The sequence below is a fragment of the Scyliorhinus torazame genome, chromosome 24, assembly GCF_047496885.1.
Source record: "Scyliorhinus torazame isolate Kashiwa2021f chromosome 24, sScyTor2.1, whole genome shotgun sequence".
Classification (NCBI taxonomy): domain Eukaryota; kingdom Metazoa; phylum Chordata; class Chondrichthyes; order Carcharhiniformes; family Scyliorhinidae; genus Scyliorhinus; species Scyliorhinus torazame.
Window position 1 is genome coordinate 47,103,276 of NC_092730.1, and position 21,414 is coordinate 47,124,689.

Here is a 21,414-nt window from a genome sequence, read left to right on the forward strand (position 1 = left end):
TTTTATGAACTTATATTTTGTGCGACTTCGTGAGTTTCAAATTGAGGGGAAGGAACATTTTCCAACTCAGAATCTATGCGCAATTAGGGCAGGGAGTGAAAAGTAACTTTCTCAGCTTTTTATTATTTGGCTTCACCATGGACAGTGTTCGACTATTCACCGCCCGCCAATCCCTTAAACAAAAGCTAAAACTCACAGCCTTTTTTCTATATCCTCATGAAGTGGTCGAAACAGAGATACAACAGACACGTTAGAGACAAGAATGGGATTTGAAACCACGTGTGCAGAGTACAATGGATTATTGTGCCTGACCTTAACCACGTGATACAACCCCTTTACTTCATGGAACTTTAATATCTGATCTTGTCACAGACAAGTAGCCGAAGCACCCCACCAATGTACAATCAGGAGGACGTTCATCCACGAGAGGTGGCAGAAGTTAATAATGGGAGAAGTGAACCCGGTAACCTCGATTGCACAGTGGGGAGCCGAAGAAGAAGTGGTGGCAATGTGGGGTTAAGCCCCAAACACGTCTGCCTCCGTTCGTCCCTCCTGTAACCCAACTCGATGCAAGTGGCCTGACAACTTGGAATAGTTTGTCACATCAGTGATTGCAGATCCATCGTGGAAAAATGAATCCCACTTCCGTGAAACAATGGGCGAAAAATCGACGGGGATGGGATTCGAACCCACGTGTGCAGAGCACAATGGATTAACAGTCCATCGCCTTAACCACTCGGCCACCTCGTCGCACAAATCTTTGCGTCAATACGTCTTAATTCGTTTTGCATCCATGAACTGATGGAAATTATTTGCCTCTTTCTATTCAACCAGGTATTCGATGGGGAAAATTCAGCGATGGTGGTATAGTGGTGAGCATCGCTGCTTTTGAAACCGTTGACTCTGGTTCGATTCCCGGCCATCGCAGTAATAGTTGAATCGGATGTTTTTGCGCGACATCCTGAGTTTCAAACTGAGGAAGACTGGTCAACTGTTTCTCATTCAGAATTTATGCGGATTATCTAAGTGAGGTGTTTAAGATGCGAAAAGGTGTAGATATTGTAGACGTGGAGTTGATGTTACCTGTTGTGGGGCAGTCTAAAACGAGAGGTCATCATCTTAGGATATGAGGAGGCAAATTTAAAAAAGAAAAACTACTTCTCCCAAAGGGTTGTAATTCTGTGGAATTCACTTCCTCAGAGTGTGGTGGATGCAGGGACAGTGAGAAAGTTAAGGAGGACTTAGAGAGACTTTTATTGGTAATGAGTTGAAGGGTTCTGGAGAACGGGCAGGACGGTGGTGTTGAGGCCATTATGTTTGATCAGGCAAGATCACATGGAAGGTTTTACGCCCAAGAGGCTAAATTGCATATCCCAGCTCCAATGTTATGAGTTCTCGGGAGGAGGTGTTCTGGCTGATATCTCAATCGATCTCTTGTTCCGTAACATTTCAGGTAGCAGATGATGAACATTTCAGTCATGATCGAATGGCGGGCAGACTCGATGGGTCGAATGGCGTAACACTGCTCATCTATCTGATGAATCTATCGTTTGCGCGGCTTCATGACTTTCAAACTGAGGGAAAGAAATAGTTTCCCACTCAGAATGTGTGCGCAATTATGGGGGGGAGTGAATTAAGTAACTTTCTCGTCATTTTCTAAAGTGGTTTCAATATGGAAAGTTTTCGATTATTCACAACCCCAAGCCCCAAACACTAAAAATCACAGCATTTTTCCGTCGCCCTCATGAAGTGGATCAAACAGAGACACAACAGATACGTTACAGACAAGGATTGGATTCGAACGCAAGTGCGCAGAGCACAAAGGTTTCTTGTGCACCCCCTTAAACACGTGGTACAACTCCTTTACTTCATGGAACTTTAATATCTGACCTTCTCACAGACAAGTGACCGAAGCAACCCTCCAGTGCACAAACAGGAGGATGTTCATCCAGGAGAGGTGGCAGAAGGTAATTATGGGAGAAGTCAACCCGGTATCCTCGACTGTACTGTGGGTAGCCGAAGAAGAACTGGTGTCAAAGAGCGGTTAAGCCCCAAACCCGTCTGCCTCTGTTCCACCGTCCTCTAACCCAACTCGATGCAATCTGGCCTGACAACTTGGAATAGATTGTCACATCAGTGATTGCATATCCATCTTGGAAAAAGGAGGCCTACTTCCGAGAAAAGTGGATTTAAAATCAACGAGCATGGAATTCGAACACACATGTGTAGAGCACAATGGATTAGCAGCACAGCGCCATAACCACTCGGCCACTTCGTCCCACAAGTGCACATATCAATATGTCTTAATTCGTTTTGCATCCATGAACTGATTAAATGTATCAGCCTCCTTCTATTCCACCTGGTGTTCAAAATTGGAAATGCAGCGATGGTGGGAGAGTGGTGAGCAAAGTTTTCTTCCAAGCAGTTGTCCCGGTTCGATTCCCGGCCATTGAATCGGATGTTTTTGCGCGACATCGTGAGTTTCAAACTGAGGAAGACTGGCCAACAGTTTCTCACTCAGAATGTGTGCGTCATTATCTAATTGAGGTGTATCAGGTGCCAAAAGGTATGGAAAAAGTTGACGTGGAGCTGTTGCTTCCTCTTGTGGGGCATTCTAAAAGGAGAGGTCATGCTCTTAGAATAATAGATTTAGTCACGAGCTCAATGGCGCAAGGGAAGCGTACTGGTCCCGTAACCCAAAGGTCGATGGATCGAAACCATCTTCGGCTATTCATATTCTCATTCATACCAAACGGTAACAAGTTGCTATTTGTTAGCAGCACATCCGCCTTTTAGAGCAGCATTGTGGATAGCACAATTGCTTCGCAGCTCCAAGGTCCCAGGTTCGATTCCGGTTGGGGTCACTGTCTGTGCAGAGTTTGCACATCCTCCCCGTGTGTGCGTGGATTTCCTCTGGGTGCTCCGGTTTCCTCCCACAGTCCAAAGATGTGCAGGTTAGGTGGATTGGCTATGATAAATTGCCCTTCGTGTCCAGAATTGCCCTTAGTGTAGGGTTGGGTTATGGGGGTAGGGTGGAGGTGTGGACCTTGGGGAGGGTGCTCTTTCCAAGAGCCGGTGCAGACTCGATGTGCCGAATGGCCTCCTTCGGCACTGTAAATTTTTTAAAATTTGAGGAAGAACTACTTATCCCAAAGGGTTTATGACTCTGTGGAATTCTGTACCCCAGATTGCGTTGGATGCAGGGAGAGTGAGTAAGTTTAAGGAGAAGGGAGAGAGATTCTTATTGGTAAGGAGTTGAAGGGATACGGAGAACGGGAAGACGGTGGAGTTGAGGCCAGGATGGGATCAGCCAAGATCTCATGGAATGTGTTAGGCTCAGGAGGCTAAATTGCCTTCTCCCGCTCCTAGGGTCATGTGTTATAGTGAGGACGTATTCTAGCTGAGATCAATCGCCCTCTTCATCTGTAACATTGTAGGTAACAGACGAGGAACACATCATCCGTGATAGAATGGCGGGGCAGACACGATGGGTCTAATGGCTTAATTCTGCTCCTATATTTTATGAACTTATCTTTTGTGCGACTTCGTGAGTTTCAAACTGAGGGGAAGGAACATTTTCCAACTCAGAATTTATGCGCAATTAGGGCAGGGAGTGAAAAGTAACTTTCTCAGCTTTTTATTATTTGGTTTCACCATGGACAGTGTTCGACTATTCACCGCCCGCCAAGCCCTTAAACAAAAGCTAAAAATCACAGCTTTTTTCTATATCCTCATGAAGTGGACGAAACAGAGATACAACAGACACGTTACAGACAAGAATGGGATTTGAATCCACGTGTGCAGAGTACAATGGATTATTGTGCCTCACCTTAACCACGTGGTACAACCCCTTTAGTTCATGGAACTTTAATATCTGATCTTGTCACAGACAAGTAGCCGAAGCACCCCACCAATGTACAATCAGGAGGACGTTCATCCACGAGAGGTGGCAGAAGGTAATAATGGGAGAAGTGAACCCGGTAACCTCGATTGCACAGTGGGGAGCCGAAGAAGAAGTGGTGGCAATGTGGGGTTAAGCACGTCTGCCTCCGTTCGTGTCTCCATTCGTCCCTCCTCTAACCCAACTCGATGCAAGTGGCCTGACAACTTGGAATAGTTTGTCACATCAGTGATTGCAGATCCATCGTGAAAATGAATCCCACTTCCGAGAAACAATGGGCGAAAAATCGACGAGGATGGGATTCGAACCCACGTGTGCAGAGCACAATGGATTAGCAGTCCATCGCCTTAACCACTCGGCCACCTCGTCGCACAAATATTCGCGTCAATACGTCTTAATTCGTTTTGCATCCATGAACTGATGGAAATTATTTGCCTCTTTCTATTCAACCAGGTGTTCGACGGGGGAAATGCAGCGTTGGTGGTATAGTGGTGAGCATCGCTGCTTTTGAAACCGTTGACTCCGGTTCGATTCCCGGCCATCGCAGTAATAGTTGAATCGGATGTTTTTGCGCGACATCCTGAGTTTCAAACTGAGGAAGACTGGTCAACTGTTTCTCACTCAGAATTTATACGGATTATCTAAGTGAGGTGTTTAAGATGCGAAAAGGTGTAGATACTGTAGTCGTGGAGTTGATGTTACCTGTTGTGGGGCAGTCTAAAACGAGAGGTCATCATCTTAGAATATGAGGAGGCAAATTTAAAAAAGAAAAACTACTTCTCCCAAAGGGTTGTAATTCTGTGGAATTCACTTCCTCAGAGTGTGGTGGATGCAGGGACAGTGAGAAAGTTAAGGAGGACTTAGAGAGACTTTTATTGGTAATGAGTTGAAGGGTTCTGGAGAACGGGCAGGACGGTGGTGTTGAGGCCATTCTGTTTGATCAGGCAAGATCACATGGAAGGTTTTACGCCCAAGAGGCTAAATTGCATGTCCCAGCTCCAATGTTATGTGTTCTCGGGAGGAGGTGTTCTGGCTGATATCTCAATCGATCTCTTGTTCCGTAACATTTCAGGTAGCAGATGATGAACATTTCAGTCATGATCGAATGGCGGGCAGACTCGATGGGTCGAATGGCGTAATACTGCTCATCTATCTGATGAATCTATCGTTTGCGCGGCTTCATGACTTTCAAACTGAGGGAAAGAAATAGTTTCCAACTCAGAATGTGTGCGCAATTATGGGGGGGAGTGAATTAAGTAACTTTCTCGTCATTTTCTAAAGTGGTTTCAATATGGAAAGTGTTCGATTATTCACAACTCCAAGCCCCAAACACTAAAAATCACAGCATTTTTCCATCACCCTCATGAAGTGGATCAAACAGAGACACAACAGATACGTTACAGACGAGGATTGGATTCGAACGCAAGTGCGCAGAGCACAAAGGTTTCTTGTGCATCCCCTTAACCACGTGGTACAACTCCTTCACTTCATGGAACTTTAATATCTGACCTTCTCACAGACAAGTGACCGAAGCAACCCTCCAGTGCACAAACAGGAGGATGTTCATCCAGGAGAGGTGGCAGAAGGTAATTATGAGAGAAGTCAACCCGGTATCCTCGACTGTACTGTGGGTAGCCGAAGAAGAACTGGTGTCAAAGAGCGGTTAAGCCCCAAACACGTCTGCCTCCGTTCCACCGTCCTCTAACCCAACTCGATGCAATCTGGCCTGATAACTTGGAATAGATTGTCACATCAGTGATTGCATATCCATCTTGGAAAAAGGAGGCCTACTTCCGAGAAAAGTGGATTTAAAATCAACGAGCATGGAACTCGAACACACGTGTGTAGGGCACAATGGATTGGTAGTCCATCGCCTTAACCACTCGGCCACTTCGTCCCACAAATACGCACGGCAATATGCCTTAATTCGTTTTGCATCCATGAACTGATTGAATGTATCTGCCTCCTTCTATTCCACCTGGTGTTCAAAATTGGAAATGCAGCGACGGTGGGAGAGTGGTGAGCAAAGTTTTCTTCCAAGCAGTTGTCCCTGTTCGATTCCCGGCCATTGAATCGGATGTTATCGTGCAACATCGTGAGTTTCAAACTGAGGAAGACTGGCCAACAGTTTCACACTCAGAATGTATGCGTCATTATCTAATTGAGGTGTATCAGATGCCAAAAGGTATGGAAAAAGTTGACGTGGAGCTGTTGCTTCCTCTTGTGGGGCATTCTAAAAGAGGAGGTCATGATCTTAGAATAAGAGATTGCAATGTGAAAAAAGATTTGAGGGAAAACTACTTATTCCAAAGGGTTTATGATTCTGTGGAATTCGGTACCCCAGATTGCGTTGGATGCAGGGAGAGTGAGTAAATTTAAGGAGGTGGTAGAGAGAGTTTGATTGGTAAGGAGTTGAAGGGATACGGAGAACGGGAAGACGGTGGAGTTGAGGCCAGGATGGGATCAGCCAACATCACATGGAAGGTGTTAGGCTCAGGAGGCTAAATTGCCTACTCCAGCTCCGAGATCATGCGTTCTAGGGAGAAGGTGTTCCTGCTGATATCGCAATCGACCTCTTCATCTGTAACATTGTAGTTCGCAGATGGGGAAGATATCAGCCATGATAGAATGGCGGGCAGACTCGATGGGTCTAATGGCTGAAGTCTGCTTCTTTATTTTATGAACTTACCTTTTGCGCGACTTTGTGAGTTTCAAACTGAGACGAAGAAACAGTTTCCAACTCAGAATGTATGCGCAATTAGGTCAGGGAGTGAAATAAGTAACTTTCTCACCTTTTTATAATGTGGTTTCAACATAGACAGTGTTCGCCGAATTCACCACCCGCCAAGCCCGTGAACCAAAGCAAAAAATCACAGCATTTGTACTTCATGCTCATGAAGTGGACCAGAGACACAACAGACACATGACAGACGAGGATGGGATTTGAACCCACGTGTGCAGAGTACAATGGATTATTGTGCGTCTCCTTAACCACATGATACAACTCATTTACTTCAATGGAATTTTTATATGCGATCTTATTACAGGCAAGTAGCCAAAGAACCCCTCCAGTCTACAAACAGGAGGAGGTTCATCCTGGAGAGGTGGCTGAAGAGAATTATGGGAGACGTCATCCCGGTAACCTCAACTGTACTGTGGGTCGCTGAAGAACTGGTGTCACGGTGCGGTTCCACTGACAACGTATCCACAGGCACATATAGTGACGAAGACTGACAGGTTCAGAATGTCTCTTACACTCTCACACATTACCCGAGAGCGACAGGAATCCCCCATTTACAAACGGGACCAGAGAAGTGCAGAGAGAATGCACCTCACTCCCACATACAACATGTTGACGGCTTCAACACAACCAAAATATAAGAATAGATCATCACCACATATTATCTTCTTCGAAATCCCGCCGTCCCAACTTTAATATAATAAAACAATTTTTATCAGTTGTGTCTCACTCTAATCTGTGAACTACGCTCTACCAGAGTGTGTTGACATCTACTGGCCACGACACAGAACCGCAACAGAGCGGGGGAGATTCACATGAACTGTCGGTGATAGAATGTGACCGGGTGGACGGAGAGGTGTTAGATGTATGTAAAATTTAAACAATCGATATTCATGCATTTCCCAATGGAATTGGTGGAATTTGGAAGTGTTTATCTTGAGGATCAATTGAGCAGAGACTTTAAAGCATTTTATCTGTGGTTCCCTCTGTGTGAGCTTTGCAACGTTGTACTGTGCCATGCTGTCTCCTTCATTCCTGGGACGAGACTGCAAGAAGGATTCTGAAAGGTATTTGCTGCAAAGCAAACAGGAACGTGAGTTATGTTTTCTTTTCGTGTCAGGGAGAATGTAAATAGCAGAGAATAGCCAGGATTCCCTGACGTCGGGCTAATGGCCCAGCACGCTTCCGCTGCGGCTCTCTGATCCTTAAACCAGGAGCTACGATTTTACTGTCCTGCGGTAGCCACACAGCTATTCACTTCCTCATTTTTTTGTTTCAACTTGAACAAACGTTTGAGCACACTGATTCTGGTCAGCATAGTTCAGATAATTTACTTTCGTGCTGAATGGTTGTTCTGTGAAGGTGGTGTGATTTCTTCTGTGACGTTGTTCTGATGGGAAAGTGGGGAGTGACTGGAATCACCTTTATAGAAGGAAGTTCGGGGCGGCAGTTTCACCTCTCCGGGTACATTGATCAACCTGTTACTGAGTTATTCAAACTTTGCCTCCATATATAGAACAAATACACAAACAATGAAGCGGGGGAATGTATTAAATCAGAGATTGGATATTCTTGTAACCAATATGGCTGTAATGGGAATCCTTCATTTTCCGAGAAATCGGGATGAACTCATCGCTCAGTCAAAAATCAGATATCTGGGGATTTAAATGTGATTACTACAATGATAATATTTAACCATGTTAATGTTATTTTGCTCCAATTGAAACGTGTCACGAATACATCGTTACCTTGTTGCACAACTTGCTTTCAGCCAGGAGATGGGAGCAGTGCGCAATAGTTTGGATCTCCTGATTGTGTCCACAGATCTCGATAGGAATGGAGCTGCTGCTTCCCGGGAGCTGCCAAGCAAGAGGCACAGATACTGACCAACTGCACCCGCTCCAAATAGATTCCCCAAATTACTGAACAAAACAAAAACAAGCACAAATCATATTTTAAGAAACTATGACAGTGACTCTGAAAACAATACACCATCACCTCTGAAAGAATCGATTTGCTGTAACTAATTCAAGATGAACCGTTTCAATATCAGCCGTAGTTCCTTACCAGTTCTCAGACAGGCACCGACTGGTTAGAAGTTTGCTTCACTTTTCAAGGTCCGGCTCAATAAAATCAATCACAGGCCCATGATCTGCTTTCCTCCTGTTCTCAGACACATCCACTTTGTACAAGGGCGCACTAACTGGTTTTCAGAGTAAGAGTCAGACTGCAGTCACCTCGTTCTCTCTCGATCCCTTTATCCCAGAGCCACCTCACAACCAGGGGTGGAACTTCTCACAGAGCCAAGAATGGAATAGTTTGTCGATTCTTCCACTGATTCAGGACCGTCCATCACCAGGACGTATTCGTCCAAAAGAGTTGGGATGAAATAGGGCTGAGTTTCACCGTGTATCCAATCAGTCCCCGGAGAAGCACAAAAACAGTGAGTGAGGGAGAGAGAAAGAAACAAAGAAACAGATAGAGAGATAAAATATGTTCCATTTCTACCACGATCTTTTTACCCAGAAATCCGTTCACCTGAATGAAACCGAACCACGTTTCCATTCGCTGCCGTTGCTGCTTCTCCTTCCAAACGTTGCAGGAAACGTTATTATTTATTGATTGTTGTTTTGAGTTCGAGCTTCTTTATATTTCGTTCAGTTTCCCCAAAAAAACATTAAATTTCTGACTGAGCTCGATATAGGTTCATTTACAAACATTTCGATTTATTCTCGAGTCAGTGGCTTGCGCGGGTAGTTCAGCAAACACTTCGAACCGCAGTCGGTGCGAGCAGGACTGGAACCTGCGCGGGGAAGCCCCATTGGATTTCAAGCCCGACGCCTTAACCACTCGGCCATCGCAGCTGTGCCCAGGGTGTCATTCATTAGTAATTTGTTCGATAGAATACATTCTAAAACCAGCCTGGAATCACTCCAGGAAGTTATTGCATTCAAACGATCAACGGGGCCCCGGTGTTTATGTGAGGAGGGGTTGAATCTTCGTGGAAAATGACCATTGGATTTGGAGAGAGGCCTTGAGAGACTCGAAAACCTCAGCTCCCGAAACGCACAATTCCACCGATTAAATAGATTGTGGAACAACATCAGTTACATTGGAAATATATTAGAAATTCAAATGGGACAGGACCACACTTTACAGTCTGGAGGAAAATTTAAATGATGAAATCTAGAAATTACAGCACAGAGGGAGACCTGTGCAGGCCGAACGGTCACCTGATGACCTGATGACGCAACTAAAATGGTCACGTGTCGGGATTCCGGCAGTTCCCCGGATCGCAGTCAGAGCACAAGCCAGGAGGAGCTGCTTTATTATTAAGTCAGTTATTTTTTATTACATGTCATTGGTCGCCAGTCATTGAGAGACGAGCATTTCTACATGGTGTCAGGAGTGGGGAGTATGGCAGAAGGACTTAACCGCATCAGCTCTCTTCAAGAAGACGCTTAATAAAGAGTGCACCAGCAGCCCGGCTAGCTCAGTCGGTAGAACATGGGATTCTTAATCCCAGGGTCGTGGGTTCGAGCCCCACGTTGGGCACTTCCGTGTTATTATCTGAAAATATTGATGCTGAATGAACTTTCTTCGTAACAGGAACGCAAGGTTATGACTGGGAATCCAGAGGTCTAAACGAACATTTCGTGACAAAATTTAATAAATATGGAATTAAAATGTCGTCTCAGTCACGGTTCTGCTTCCGATGGATCTTATTTCCACAACTGGGACCACATCCACAACGAGTAATGATTTGGCACAAACACAGTAAAGATCTGTCACCGGCAGTGTCACGGTTACAGAGAGCTCAGTTACACAGCAAGAAATAATTTTACAAACAGGGCCTCTCTGTGTGCAGCAGAAAACAACATTTTCCGAAAAAAACAGTTTCTCCATCTCGGCACCTTTTCTGTGTGTCATTGTATGTGTGTCCTGATAGTCTCTTCCTGATTTTTTTGTGTCTCTTTCTCTGTCTGTTACAGCAGTGCTGCTGTTGTGTATTAATCTCACTTTTCCCAAACGGTAATTGTGATTGATAGATACAGACAGATTTCCACACTGACATTCAGTACCAATGTCTAATAGAGACTGAATCCCACCCTCACATACAGTCCCAGACATTGACTCATAATGAAGGAATTCTGCTCTCACAACCTGTCCCAGAGACTGAGGTGCAGAGTGTTCCCTCCACTCCCGAACACTACCTGTGATTTACAGATACAGAACAAATCTCATTCAGGTGAGTAGCAGAGTTTGATGGGTACGACATGTATTCCACAATCACCTTCTCTGCGCCAGATAATCAGATGCAGACGACATGCGGTGTCTGTGTTGGTTTAACAAGGGTTTTACCCAAGAACAGGAACACATTTACACAATATCAGGGTATAAGACGTAGGAGCAGAAGCAGGCCATTCAGCCCATCGAATATGCTCCGCATTTCAATGAGATCATGCTTGATCTGATATATGGCGTGTTATGACCTCATACGGTGGCACGTTGTCACAGTGGTTACCTCAGAGAGCCAGCGATCCGGTTCAATTCCAGCCTTTGGTCACTGACAGTGTGGAGTTTGCACTTTCTCTCCGTGTCTGTGTGGGTTTCTTCCGGGTGCTCCGATTTCCTCGCACAGTCCAAATGTGTGCGGGTTAGGTGGACTGTCCATGCTAAATTGACCCTTAGTGTTCAGAAAGTTGGGTGGTGTTACAGGGATGTGGTGGGGACACAGAGGCTCTTTCAGAATATCGTTGCAGAGTCCATTGGCAGAATGGCCTCCTTTTACATTTTAATGATCTCATGATAATACTCATGTCCACTTTCCCGGCTTTTTATCTCTAGATTTCATGATGAACCTTTAAAACCAGCAATCCCACCAAGCCTCAGGTAGCGGTAACTCCTCAATGGTCGTTAATGTCCCGGCTGTCAGTCATTTGGCCAGTCTTGAGTGAAGTCACATCCTGGAAATGTCATACATTGATCCAGTTCTAAAGTAAATTAAGCCACTCTAGTCCCTGATGACCATAGGCCCTTTGAGGGTAAGATCTGACTGGTGGTGATTTAACCTGAGGATCACCATACCTCAGGCGAGGAGCAATAATAATAATACTAATAATCTCTTATTGTCACAAGTAGGCTTCAATCGAGGTTCTGTGAAAAGCCCCGAGTCGCCACATCCCGGCCCCGGTTCGGGGAGGCTGGAACGGGAATTGTGAGATGGCGGGGTTTTCATGTTTCAGGTCTAGTATAACCGTGTGATCTGAATCTAATTAATTTGGTTTTCCTTCTGCTAATCTTGTCTCACAGTGAGGCCAACCTCACTGATTGGATAGACGAGTGATCGTTCTTCAGTCTTGTCATTGTCGGACCCGCTGAATATGGAGGCATATCCTGTGTGGCAGGATTTAGCTCCAACTCAATCTATAAGTTTGTGGATGATACCACTGCGGTAGGTCGTATCGCAAACAATGACGAATCAGATACAGAAGGTAGATAAATCACATGGTTGCATAGTGCACTGTCATGTGATTGTACCTTTAAGACCTAGCTGTTTAAGAAAACAGTGAGGTCAGAGAGTGGGTGGAGCTCGGCTTTAGGTCAGCCATTTTGCAGATTTTTACTTTCAGTTTAAAAAGCACCTTGTGTGTGTCTGTGTGTTTCCAGAGAGCTGCAAGTTTGAAAAGAGATTGGGAGTGTCTTCGTTTGCAGGGAGCTGGATCTCTGGCATAAAAGACCATCTCTGGATCATTTGGGTGATTTAAACTGATAATTATAAAACCTTTAACCTGATGTGATTCTGTTTAAAGGTGTTAAGTCTCTTGGAAGTTTGAAGGAACATTTTAAGGAATTATTTACTGTTGCAATATTTTCTGAGTTATCTTTGAAGTAAGGGGTGTTAAGAGATCCTATGTTTATTTAAGATGTGAAGTTGAGTTCATGGAATAAACAGTGTTTTGTGTTTAAAAGCCCACGTGTCCATAATTGTATAATAACAATACACCTAGGGAAAAAGCCGTGTGCTAGGAAAAGCAACAAATCCATTAAAGGGAGAGGTTGGTTGAACTCCATGATACATTTTGGGGTTCTGAAAACGCCTCACCCATAAAAATTGGGGGCTCATCCGGGATAAAAGTCTATCTATTGGATTGGCTTTTGTGAACTGAAAGACAGTGAGGGATTGTTGCTTTTCCGGTGTGGTATTTTAGTTTACGTGGGGAGAGTGTTGTGAACAATGTCTCTTTCAGAGGCTCAGAAGTTTTTGGGGGTGGAGAATGTCACACGTAGTACTTTACGGGCAGAAACGAAAAGCAGACTGTTAGATTTGGCAAGAACATTGCAGTTAACCTTACCTGACAAAATGCGAAAAGATGAAGTAATTATGGCGGTGGTTAAGCATTTAAAGTTGCATGCGATAGAGTTTGACTCATTGGAAATGGCAAAAATTCAGTTGCAAATTAAACAAATGGAACATGAGAAAGAATTAAAGCGGCTTGAATACGAGAGGGAGAGAGAGGAAAAAGAAAGAGAAAGAGAGAGAGAGGAAAAAGAAAAGGAGAGAGCAGAAAGGAGAAAAGAAAGAATAGTCCTAGCAGAAAAAAAGAAAAAGAAAGGGAAACACAGATTAGGGAAAAAGATAAAGAGAGCGAGTTTGAACTTCAGAAAATGGCCATGAAACATGACAATCAGTTAAAATTGGCAGACGTAAAGGGAAACGTACAGTTGGATGATAGTGATGAGGATAGTGAGAAAGCGCGTCATAGTCGAAGGCTTGGTGGGAATCTATTTAAATATGTCCAAGCATTGCCACGGTTTGACGAGAAGGAAGTGGAAGCATTTTTCATTTCATTTCAGAAGGTAGCTAAACAAATGAAATGGCCACAGGACTTGTGGGCGTTACTGATTCAAACAAAGCTGGTAGGTAGAGCTAGTGAAGTGTTTGCATCACGACCGGAGGTGGAATCTGGAACGTATGAGGAGGTGAAGAAACCCATCTGAAGTGCATCTGAGCGAGTGCCTGAAGCTTACAGACTAAGGTTTAGACATTTAAGGAAAGAATTTGGTCAAACATACATGGAGTTTGAAAGGCTCAAACAGAGTAATTTTGATAGGTGGATAAGGGCTTTGAAAATAGACCAAACGTATGACGTTCTCAGAAAATTATACTTTTGGAGGAGTTTAAAAATTCATTTCCTGATGTAGTGTGAACTCATAGAATCATAGAATCATAGACGTTTACAGCATGGAAACAGGCCCTTCGGCCCAACCAGTCCATGCCGCCCAGTTTTTACCATTAAGCTAGTCCCAGTTGCCCTCACTTGGCCCATAACCCTCTATACCCATCTTACCCATGTAACTATCAAAATGCTTTTTAAAAGACACAATTGTACCCGCCTCTACTACTACCTCTGGCAGCCCATTCCAGACATTCACTACCCTCTGAGTGAAGAAATTGCCCCTCTGGGCCCTTCTGAATCTCTCCCCTCTCTCCTTAAACCTATGCCCTCTAGTTTTAGACTCCCCTACCTTTGGGAAAAGATGTTGACTATCTACCTTATCTATGCCCCTCATTATTTTATATACCTCTATAAGATCACCCCTAAGCCTCCTACGCTCCAGGGAAAAAAGTCCCAGTCTATCCAGCCTCTCCTTATAACTCAAACCATCAAGTCCCGGCAACATCCTAGTAAATCTTTTCTGCACTCTTTCTAGTTTAATAATATCCTTTCTATAATAGGGTGACCAGAATTGCACACAGTATTCCAAGTGTGGCCGTACCAATGTCTTGTACAACTTCAACAAGGTGTCCCAACTCCTGTATTCAATGTTCTGACCAATGAAACCAAGCATGCCGAATGCCTTCTTCACCACCCTGTCCACCTGCGACTCCACCTTCAAGGAGCTATGAACCTGTACTCCTAGATCTCTTTGTTCTATAACTCTCCCCAACGCCATACCATTAACTGAGTAGGTCCTGGCCTGATTCGATCTGCCAAAAGGCCATTCGTCGGCCCACTGGCCTAATTGATCAAGATCCCGTTGCAATCCTAGATAACCTTCTTCACTATCCACTGTGCCACCAATCTTGGTGTCATCTGCAAACTTACTAACCATGCCTCCTAAATTCTCATCCAAATCATTAATATAAATCACAAATAACAGTGGACCCAGCACCGATCCCTGAGGCACACCACTGGTCACAGGCCTCCAGTTTGAAAAACAACCTTCTACAACCACTCTCTGCCTTCTGTCGTCCAGCCAATTTTGAATCCAATTGGCAACCTCACCCTGGATCCCGTGAGCTTTAACCTTCTGCAACAACCTACCATGCGGTACCTTGTCAAAGGCTTTGCTAAAGTCCATGTAGACAACGTCTACTGCACTGCCCTCATCCACCTTCTTGGTCACCCCCTCAAAAAACTCAATCAAATTTGTGAGACATGATTTTCCACGCACAAAGCCATGCTGACTGCCCCGAATCAGTCCTTGCCTCTCTAAATGCTTGTAGATCCTGTCTCTCAGAATACCTTCTAGCAACTTACCTACTACAGACGTTAGGCTCACCGGTCTGTAGTTCGCAGGCTTTTCCCTGCTGCCCTTCTTAAACAAGGGCACAACATTCGCCACTCTCCAATCTTCAGGCACCTCACCTGTGGCTGCCGATGATTCAAATATCTCTGTTAGGGGACCCACAATTTCCTCCCTAGCCGCCCACAACATCCTGGGATACATTTCATCAGGTCCCGGGGATTTATCTACCTTGATGCTCTTTAAGACTTCCAGCTCCTCCTCCTCTGTAATATGCACACTTCTCAAGACATCACTATTTATTTCCCTTAGTTTCCTAACATCCATGCCTTTCTCCACCGTGAATACCGATGAGAAATATTCATTCAGGATCTCACCCAACTCTTGTGGCTCTGCACATAGATGTCCTTGTTGATCCGGAAGAGGCCCTACTCTGTCCCTAGTTACTCTTTTCCCCTTTATGTATCTGTAGAATCTCTTTGGATTCTCCCTTGCATTATTTGCCAAAGCAATTTCATGTCCCCTTTTTGCCCTCCTGATTTCCCTCTTAACTCTATTTCGACAATCTCTATAATCTTCAAGGGATCCACTTGATCCCAGTTGCTTATGTACGTCATATGCCTCCTTCTTCTTTTTGACCAGAGTCTCAATATCTCGAGTCATCCAGGGTTCCCTACTTCTACCAGCCTTGCCCTTCACTCTAAAGGGAATGTGCGTACCCTGCACCCTGGTTAACACATTTTTAAAAGCCTCCCATTTACCAGCCGTCCCTTTGCCTGCCAACAGTCTCCCCCAATCTACCTCTGCAAGTTCTTGTCTGATACCATCAAAATTGGCCTTGCCCCAATTAAGAATTTTAACTCTTGGGCAGACCTATCATTCTCCATAGCTATCTTAAAACTAATGGAATTATGGTCACTTGTCCCAAAGTGATCCCTCACTAGCACTTCTGTCACTTGCCCTTCCTTATTTCCCAAGACGAGGTCAAGTTTTGCCCCCTCTCTAGTCGGTCCATCCACATACTGAATGAGAAATTCCTCCTGAATACACTCAACGAATTTCCCTCCATCCAAGCCCCTAATGCTATGGCTGTCCCAGTCAATGTTGGGAAAGTTAAAGTCCCCTACTACTACCACCCTATTATTCTTGCAGCTATCTGTAATCGCCTTACATACTTGCTCCTCAATTTCCCGCTGACTATTTGGGGGCCTGTAGTACAGTCCTACCAAGGTGATCTCTCCATTCTTATTTTTCAGTTCCACCCATATAGACTCAGTGGGCGAACCCTCGGACATATCCCCTCTAAGTACTGCCGTGATGTTCTCCCTAATCAAAAACGCCACTCCCCCTCCTCTCTTACCTCCTGTTCTATCCTTTCTATAGCATCTGTACCCCGGAACATTGAGCTGCCAGTCCTGCCCCTCCCTTAGCCATGTTTCAGTCATAGCTATAATATCCCAGTCCCATGTGCCCATCCATGCCCTGAGTTCATTCGCTTTGCCCGTCAGGCCCCTTGCATTGAAATAAATGCAGTTTAATGTAAACTTTCCTTGCTCTCTGCCCTGCTTTCTCTGGTCATGCTTTACACACTCTCCCTTCCTGCCTTTTGTTTCTGTCCCCACTGACTTCCTACATCGGTTCCCATCCCCCTGCCACATTAGTTTAAACCCTCCCCAACTGCACTAGCAAACACACCCCCGAGAACATTGGTTCCGGTCCCACCCAGATGCAGACCGTCCGATTTGTACAGGTCCCACCTCCCCCAGAACCGGTCCCAATGTCCCAGGAATTTGAAACCCTCCCTCTTGCATCATCTCTCAAGCCACGTATTCATCCTAGCTATCCTGTCATTCCTACTCTGACTATCACGTGGCACTGGTAGCAATCCTGAGATTACTACCTTTGAGGTCCTACTTTTTAGTTTAACTCCTAACTCCCTAAATTCAGCTTGTAGGACCTCATCCCGTTTTTTACCTATATCGTTGGTGCCTATATGCACCACGACAGCTGGCTGTTCACCCTCCCCCTCCAGAATGCCCTGCAGCCGCTCCGAGACATTCTTGACCCTTGCACCAGGGAGGCAACATACCAACCTGGATTCTCGTTTGCGTCCGCAGAAACGCCTGTCTATTCCACTTACAATTGAATCCCCTATCACTATAGCTCTGCCACTCTTTTTCCCGCCCTTCTGTGCAGCAGAGCCAGCCACGGTGCCATGTACCTGGCTGCTGCCACCTTCCCCTGGTGAGCCATCTCCCCCAACAGTTTCCAAAACGGTAAATCTGTTTTGGAGGGAGATGACCGTAGGGGATCCCTGCACTGCCTTCCTACTCTTCCTCTGTCTGTTGGTCACCCATTCCCTATCTGCCTCAGTAATTTTAATCTGCGGTGTGACCAACTCACTGAATGTGCTTTCCACAACTTCCTCAGCATCGCGGATGCTCCAAAGTGAGTCCATCCGCAGCTCCAGAGCCGTCAAGCGGTCTAACAGGAGCTGCAGTTGGACACACTTCTTTTTTTTTTTAATAAATATTTTATTGAAAATTTTTGGTCAACCAACACAGTACATTGTGCATCCTTTACACAACATTATAACAATACAGATAATAATGACCTTTTTTATATAAACAAAAAACAACAAATAAATAAATATTAAATAACAAAAATGAAAACTAGCCCTAATTGGCAACTGCCTTGTCACAGGCTATACCCCCCCCCCCCCCACCCACCCCCCCCATCCCTCCCCCCCCCCCCAAGTCCTGGGCTGCTGCTGCTGCCTTCTTTTTCCCCCCATCTATCTTTCCGCAAGATATTCGACGAACGGTTGCCACCGCCTGGTGAACCCTTGAGCCGACCCCCTTAGGACGAACTTAATCCGCTCTAGCTTTATGAACCCCGCCATATCATTTATCCAGGTCTCCACCCCCGGGGGCTTGGCTTCTTTTCACATTAGCAATATCCTGCGCCGGGCTACTAGGGACGCAAAGGCCAAAACATCGGCCTCTCTCGCCTCCTGCACTCCCGGCTCTTGTGCAGCCCCAAATATAGCCAACCCCCAGCTTGGTTCGACCCGGACTCCTACTACTTTTGAAAGCGCCTTTGTCACCCCCACCCAAAACCCCTGTAGTGCCGGGCATGACCAAAACATATGGGTATGATTCGCTGGGCTTCTCGAGCACCTCGCACACCTATCCTCCACCCCAAAAAATTTACTGAGCCGTGTTCCAGTCATATGTGCCCTGTGTAATACCTTAAACTGAATCAGGCTTAGCCTGGCGCACGAGGACGACGAGTTTACCCTGTTTAGGGCATCTGCCCACAGCCCCTCCTCGATCTCCTCCCCTAGCTCTTCTTCCCATTTCCCTTTTAGTTCGTCCACCATAGGCTCCCCTTCGTCCCTCATTTCCCTATATATATCCGACACCTTACCATCCCCCACCCATTTCTTTGAGATGACTCTGTCCTGCACCTCTTGTGTCGGGAGCTGCGGGAATTCCCTCACCTGTTGCCTCGCAAAAGCCCTCAATTGCATGTACCTGAATGCATTCCCTTGGGGCAACCCATATTTCTCGGTCAGCGCTCCCAGACTTGCGAACTTCCCGTCCACAAATAGATCTTTCAGTTGCGTTATTCCTGCTCTTTGCCACATTCCATATCCCCCATCCATTCCCCCCGGGGCAAACCTATGGTTGTTTCTTATCGGGGACCCCCCCCAATGCTCCGGTCTTTCCCCTATGTCGTCTCCACTGTCCCCAAATCTTCAGTGTAGCTACCACCACCGGGCTCGTGGTGTAGTTCCTCGGTGAGAACGGCAATGGGGCTGTCACCATAGCCTGCAGGCTGGTCCCCCTACAGGACGCCCTCTCTAATCTCTTCCACGCCGCTCCCTCCTCCTCTCCCATCCACTTACTCACCATTGAAATATTAGCGGCCCAATAATACTCACTTAGGCTCGGTAATGCCAGCCCCCCCCTATCCCTACTACGCTGTAAGAATCCCTTCCTCACTCTCGGAGTCTTCCCGGCCCAAACAAAACCCATGATGCTCTTTTCTATCCTTTTAAAAAAAGCCTTCGTGATCACCACCGGGAGGCACTGAAACACAAAGAGGAATCTCGGGAGGACCACCATCTTAACCGCCTGCACCCTCCCTGCCATTGACAGTGCTACCATATCCCATCTCTTGAAATCTTCCTCCATCTGTTCCACCAACCACGTTAAATTTAGCCTGTGCAATGTGCCCCAATTCTTAGCTAGCTGGATCCCCAGGTAACGAAAGTCTCTTGTTACCTTCCTCAACGGTAGGTCTTCTATTTCTCTACTCTGCTCCCCTGGATGCACCACAAACAGCTCACTCTTCCCCATGTTCAATTTATACCCTGAAAAATCCCCAAACTCCCCAAGTATCCGCATTATTTCTGGCATCCCCTCCGCCGGATCCGCCACATATAGTAGCAGATCATCTGCATATAAAGATACCCGGTGTTCTTCTCCTCCCCTAAGTATTCCCCTCCATCTCTTGGAACCTCTCAGCGCTATCGCCAGGGGCTCAATCACCAGTGCAAACAGTAATGGGGACAGAGGACATCCCTGCCTTGTCCCTCTATGGAGCCGAAAATATGCCGATCCCCGTCCATTCGTGACCACACTCGCCACTGGGGCCCTATACAACAGCTGCACCCATCTAACATACCCCTCTCCAAAACCAAATCTCCTCAACACCTCCCACAGATAATGCCATTCCACTCTATCAAATGCTTTCTCGGCATCCATCGCCACTACTATCTCCGTTTCACCCTCTGGTGGGGCCATCATCATTACCCCTAACAGCCTCCGTATATTCGTGTTCAGCTGTCTCCCCTTCACAAACCCAGTTTGGTCCTCGTGAACCACCCCCGGGACACATTCCTCTATTCTCATTGCCATTACCTTGGCCAGGACCTTGGCATCCACATTTAGGAGGGAAATTGGTCTGTAGGACCCGCATTGTAGCGGATCCTTTTCCTTCTTTAAGAGAAGCGATATCGTTGCTTCAGACATAGTCGGGGGCAGTTGTCCCCTTTCCTTTGCCTCGTTAAAGGTCCTCGTCAGTACCGGGGCGAGCAAGTCCAAATACTTTCTGTAAAATTCAACTGGGAATCCGTCCGGTCCCGGGGCCTTTCCCGTCTGCATGTTCCTAATTCCTTTCACCACTTCTTCTACCGTGATCTGTGCTCCCAGTCCCATCCTTTCCTGCTCTTCCACCTTGGGAATTTCCAGCCGATCCAAAAAATCCATCATTCTCTCCCTCCCATCCGGGGGTTGAGCTTCATACAATTTTTTATAAAATGTCTTGAACACTTCATTCACTCTCTCCGCCCCCCGCTCCATCTCTCCTTCCTCATCCCTCACTCCCCCTATTTCCCTCGCTGCTCCCCTTTTCCTCAATTGGTGTGCCAGCAATCTGCTCGCCTTCTCCCCATATTCATACTGTACACCCTGCGCCTTCCTCCATTGTGCCTCTGCAGTGCCTGTAGTCAGCAAGTCAAATTCCACATGCAGCCTTTGCCTTTCCCTGTACAGTCCCTCCTCCGGTGCTTCCGCATATTGTCTGTCCACCCTCAAAAGTTCTTGCAGCAACCGCTCCCGTTCCTTACTCTCCTGCTTCCCTTTATGTGCCCTTATTGATATCAGCTCCCCCCTAACCACCGCGTTCAACGCCTCCCAGACCACTCCCACCTGAACCTCCCCATTGTCATTGAGTTCCAAGTACTTTTCAATACATCCCCTCACCCTTAGGCACACCCCCTCATCCGCCATTAGTCCCATGTCCATTCTCCAGGGTGGGCGCCCTCCTGTTTCCTCCCCTATCTCCAAGTCTACCCAGTGTGGGGCATGATCCGAAATGGCTATAGCCGTATATTCCGTTCCCCTCACCTTCGGGATCAATGCCCTACCCAACACAAAAAAGTCTATGCGCGAATAGACTTTATGGACATAGGAGAAAAACGAGAACTCCTTACTCCTAGATCTACTGAATCTCCACGGGTCCACACCTCCCATCTGCTCCATAAAATCCTTAAGCACCTTGGCTGCTGCCGGCCTCCTACCAGTCCTGGACTTCGACCTATCCAGCCTTGGTTCCAACACCGTGTTAAAGTCTCCCCCCATTATCAGCTTTCCCGTCTCTAGGTCCGGGATGCGTCCTAGCATTCACCTCATAAAGTTGGCATCATCCCAGTTCGGGGCATACACGTTTACCA

At 46.2% G+C, this 21,414-nt stretch overlaps 4 non-coding genes across 4 annotated transcripts; 1 reads left to right on the top strand and 3 right to left on the bottom strand.

Annotated features, from left to right (window-relative positions):
• Positions 1-668: 668 nt before the first annotated feature.
• trnan-guu (transfer RNA asparagine (anticodon GUU)) lies at positions 669-750 on the bottom strand. Its single transcript has one exon. It is a non-coding gene; the product is annotated as a tRNA-Asn (tRNA).
• Positions 751-4,188: 3,438 nt separating this feature from the next.
• trnas-gcu (transfer RNA serine (anticodon GCU)) lies at positions 4,189-4,270 on the bottom strand. Its single transcript has one exon. It is a non-coding gene; the product is annotated as a tRNA-Ser (tRNA).
• A 5,153-nt stretch (positions 4,271-9,423) lies between these two features.
• On the bottom strand, positions 9,424-9,505 carry trnas-uga (transfer RNA serine (anticodon UGA)). Its single transcript has one exon. It is a non-coding gene; the product is annotated as a tRNA-Ser (tRNA).
• A 618-nt stretch (positions 9,506-10,123) lies between these two features.
• On the top strand, positions 10,124-10,196 carry trnak-cuu (transfer RNA lysine (anticodon CUU)). The gene has a single exon. It is a non-coding gene; the product is annotated as a tRNA-Lys (tRNA).
• The last annotated feature ends 11,218 nt before the right edge of the window (positions 10,197-21,414 follow it).